We start from the raw sequence: 5,074 nt of genomic DNA, 5'->3' as shown, positions 1-5,074 counted from the left end.
TAACAGAGTGCACAGCTAGCTCTTTTGCCCTAAATAAAAGTAGTCCCAGGCAAATAAATTTAAGGCCTTTATTTCAAATTAAAGAAAACAGAAATCTCAGAATAAAATAAACTGCGAGCAGAGCGAAAAAACCCTTTTTTCTCTCAAATTAATGAGGTCCCAGCCTAAAGAATTAAAGGCCTACACTTCAAGTAAAACAGTCAACATCATCAGGAGAAAATGAATAAAAAGTGGCTCTTTTAGGAAAAAGAATATGTGCAAACATAGCATTGATTAAAGTTTTATTTTTTTTCTTGAAGATGTCCCACCCCCACACTATACACTGCCCGCGTGTCGCCTGCTGGCTGCCACCGTCCACCACCTCGTCACCATGGTGAAAGGTGCATGCCACCCAGATACCCACCACGCCCTTTGGTCATACCTGCCACCCTGCATATTAGCTTGACCTTCCTACTGCAGGAAATTGAGAGTGTTCACGCTCTCACTGGCCTGTTGACACTCGCCAGCGTTGCACGGCGCCCCGCCACCCGCCACACCCTCCCTCCCCGCTGTCACCCGGCCGCAGATTGGTCACGGGTCCGGACAGAACCATCGCTCGGTCCGGATCCGGACCGGGGTCCGCCATTTGGTGATGCCTGCAGTCTACTGCATACTTAGTAACAGACGGCGGAAGGCTCCCAGCTGACCCCTACTTGCCATGCATGAGTCACGCTGGAGGTCTAACATGACAACACAACTAATAACAAACGAACCACAGGATCCACAAACAGCGGACGCACCTAAATTGCATGTATCGTCAGTTGACCATTATCCCATTCAAACACCGCGCGCAACACCACTGTCGTGCACACTACTCTCACTACCACCGCCGTGCACACCGCGCTCAAAATCACTGTCGTGCACACCGCGCTCAAAATCACTCGTGCACACCGCACTTATTACCACTGCCGTGCACACTGTGCTTATTACTGTCGTGCACGCCGCGCTTATTACGACTGTCGTGCACACTGCTTATTACTGTCGTGCACGCCGCGCTTATTACCACTGTCGTGCACACTGTGCTTATTACTGTCGTGCACGCCGCGCTTATTACCACTGTCGTGCACACTGCTTATTACTGTCGTGCACGCCGCGCTTATTACCACTGTCGTGCACACTGTGCTTATTACTGTCGTGCACGCCGCGCTTATTACCACTGTCGTGCACACTGCACTCAATACTACTGTCGTGCACACCGCACTTTTTACCACTGTCGTGCACACTGCACTCAATACTACTGTCGTGCACACTGCACTCAATACTACTGTCGTGCACACCGCACCTTTTACCACTGTCGTGCACACTGCACTCAATACTACTGTCGTGCACACCGTACTAATTACCACTGTCGTGCACACTGTGCTTATTACTGTCGTGCACACTGTGCTTATTACTGCCGTGCACACTGCACTCAAGACTACTGTCGTGCACACTGCACTCAAGACTACTGTCGTGCACACTGCACTCAATACCACTGTCGTGCACGTCGCGTTTATTACCACAGCCGTGCACACTGCACTCAATACCACTGTCGTGCACGTCGCGTTTATTACCACAGCCGTGCACACTGCACTCAATACTACTGTCGTGCACGTCGCGTTTATTACCACAGCCGTGCACACTGCACTCAATACTACTGTCGTGCACGTCGCGTTTATTACCACAGCCGTGCACACTGCACTCAATACTACTGTCGTGCACGTCGTGTTTATTACCACAGCCGTGCACACTGCACTCAATACTACTGTCGTGCACGTCGTGTTTATTACCACAGCCGTGCACACTGCACTCAATACTACTGTCGTGCACGTCGTGTTTATTACCACTATCTCTTTCTCGTCACGCATACAACACGTGACCACTGAGCGTTACCACTTTTCAACAATCACGTCCAACGCATACCACCAGATGCGTTTAACACAACTTATCAACAGTCATTCGCATACCTTAATTGCGCGTCTTATTTTCCTTTTCTTTCCTTATTGTTCTCAGCAAGTCTTGCAGGTTGGTTTTCTGCTCGCCTTCTAGATGTTTAGAAATATCCTCATCCACCCAATTTCTTGAGAAGGCACTCGTATCCTCAGAAATCCTCTACGGGGAGTATTAATGGTGGTACGATTTATTTTCCGTCGCTAACTCTAAGACGCTGCCATTCAGTATTTCCTAAACAATTCTTACCCTCTTGGCACTGGAAAGAAAGGTAATTTTACGAGCAATCTTTTGGTATCCTTAAAGATGCTCTACGTGCAGCACAGACGGAGATATAAGCAGGTAAAGATTTCACCCCCCTCCTCGGCAACTCTACGGGGCTAAACTACCACATTTCCCCCGCGAGGCCTTAACACGAAAAAGTTTAAAAATTGAAAAATCGTTATTCCTTCTTCTAGTTTGATGAGAGAGATTGATATACGTGAAGAAAAAAATACTAAAATTTCTGGTGCTATCAGAATTGCGATAGGCCTAAAACTGACGGAGTTATGAACGGTTTTGTGAGAGCCTTCGAAAAATTTCTAGGCCTCTAACTCTTGAATCAATGCGTGTTGCAATATGCCCGATTAGCAACTGGTAGAAAAAATTCCGAGGAACACGCTGGTGCTTTCAGAATTACGCTACCACTAATGGGTATAGAGATATATCGATTTGAAATTTCGCACTTTTTCGACATTTGTGGTAACGTCACTCGTTTAATATCAATCCTTTCTTCTTCGTCGAAATATAATAAAAGTCTTATATTTTGACGAGGAATGCAACGCTGGTCTCGGATCTGCGCTCCCACCTTTAGTTTTGGAGAGAGCATGTCATTTTTTAACTGCCTGTCACGCCTTAACTACTGCAGATATGTTTATGAAATTTATTATCTTGAGATGACACGACACGCCCTATATTTTGACGTTGTCAGATTTAAGATTTGACGCGTATTTCCAAAGATAGCTTTTTTTGCTTATTTTGCTTGTGTATTATTGGCCAACTGATATCTGATGTAAAATTTGACGGAGAATAACGTGGCGTCGTCAGAATAGAGATAACTTTATTAGGTATCAAGATATCCTAGCTAAAGCGTTTATCAGAATGTTTTGATTCTGCATAGATTCCTGCATCCATGTCTAAGTAATGTCTTAATGTCGGGCATGATTTGGAGATGGAAAATAACGAGGAATCCATTTCTGGTCTTGGTTTTGCGCTAGCTTAATTATTATAGAAGTTATTAGCTATATTCTGAGAAATGGTCGTAACCCTCAATTTTATCCTCTCGTTTTTTCTCGTGTTCGTTGCACTCATCTGGTGTAGAATTTGATGCTGAACATTTTGATGCTTATTAGAATCCGATCGAGAGAGTATTAACGGAGCTATGAACGATTTTGTTTTTCCACCGTTATGAAACTCTCCGGTGTTTACGGCCACAATTTCACCTCCTCTACAACGATCTTTTTTTTCAAATATGCAAGTTTCGTTATTCTTGCCTCCAGCTTGATCAGAGAGGTTCATAGACGTGAAGAAAACAATATTAGAATTTCTGGTGCTATCAGAATTGCGCTAGGCCTAAAACTGACGGAGATATCCACGATTTTAAAAAACGTGCTGAAACTTTGAAGGCCTATAAATCCGTTAATACTGTAAAGTGTTGTATGCCCAATTGGCTCCTGGGAGAACCAGTTACGGGGAACACGCTGGTGCCTTCAGAATGACGCTACGACCAATAGTTATGGAGTTATTATGATCTGTTTTTCGCGTTTTTTTTAAACTTTGATCCAATGTTCTTCGTTTAATATCTATTTTTTCTCATTCGTCGATAGATAATGAAAGTTTTAGAATTTAACGATGAACACAACGCTGGTCTCGAATCTTCGCTACGACCTTTAGTTTTGGAGACAACACGTCATTTCTTTAGCCGCCTGTCACGCCTTTACTAGTGAAGATACGTTTATGGAAATAAGTATAGCGAGTTAAACCGACATGAGCTATAATTTGACGTTTTCAAATTTAACTTTGAACGTGTTTGGTTCTTTTTTTTTTATTTCTTGATATTTCTTGATGAGCAACTGATACAAGGTGTAGAGTTTACCGGAGAACACGATGGCGCTGTCAGAATCAAGATAGCTTTTTTCGTTATTGAGCTATACCGGTCCAAAGTTTGGTCTTAACGGTTTTCGCCTGCGCCTCTTGCTGTGTCCATGTTTTCCTCGTGTTTGTGGAGCTCCCCGGGTGTAGTATTTGACGCTGAACATTTTGGTCTTTACTAGAATCCGATCGGTTGAGTATTAACGGAGTAATCAACGATTTTGTGTTTAGGGGGGGGGGAGTGGTCGGGTGGTATCGCCGTGGTGGTAGTAGGGGTCTTGGGCGAGGGGGGGTAGTCTGTAGGGTGGCCCGGGGGAGGGGGTGTAGGGGGCGGAGGGGGAGGGTGAACGATGTTTTTTATTTTTCGTTTAGTCTAAAAATGTTTCGTGCTGTGAATTCATATGTTGTGGTTAGTTTTTATAATGTATCGTGTATTTTTTTTTTTATTGGTGGCGTGTTTTACCATTTTTGAAGGGGCGCTGTAGACTTTTCTTACGTTACTAAACCTAGAAATAAATAATATGTTCTCTGACGTTCCTAACATGGGTGAATAAGCTTTAATATTGTCGATAGAGGTTTGTTTTGATCAAACCTTTAGAGACCAGCCCTTCAGATCGGACGAGGAGTTCCGTTAGCAATGATGAGCCTCGATCCTGCTCTTGCTCTTGCTGTACAGAGAACCCGGAAAATAGCTCGCAAAGGGGACTTGAAGCAATGCTTAATTTTCAATATATCACTCAATGCTATCGTTTAACTGTCCCTTTGCGACTTCAATACACTGCAAATACATCAGATAAACACTTAAAATCAGTAGAAGGCTTTAAAACAAACACATAGGAGATTACATAGGAGGAACTACTCTGAGCTGATACTCCTGGTTTGGGCAATCTCAACGCTTATATATAGATCACAGGTGGTTAAAGAGACATAAATCAAGGCAAATTAAGACGTTTTTTGCTGTCTTTACCCCATTGGT

Source organism: Eriocheir sinensis, chromosome 70 (genome assembly GCF_024679095.1).
Source record: "Eriocheir sinensis breed Jianghai 21 chromosome 70, ASM2467909v1, whole genome shotgun sequence".
NCBI classification, from domain to species: domain Eukaryota; kingdom Metazoa; phylum Arthropoda; class Malacostraca; order Decapoda; family Varunidae; genus Eriocheir; species Eriocheir sinensis.
This window is presented reverse-complemented; position numbering follows the sequence as displayed.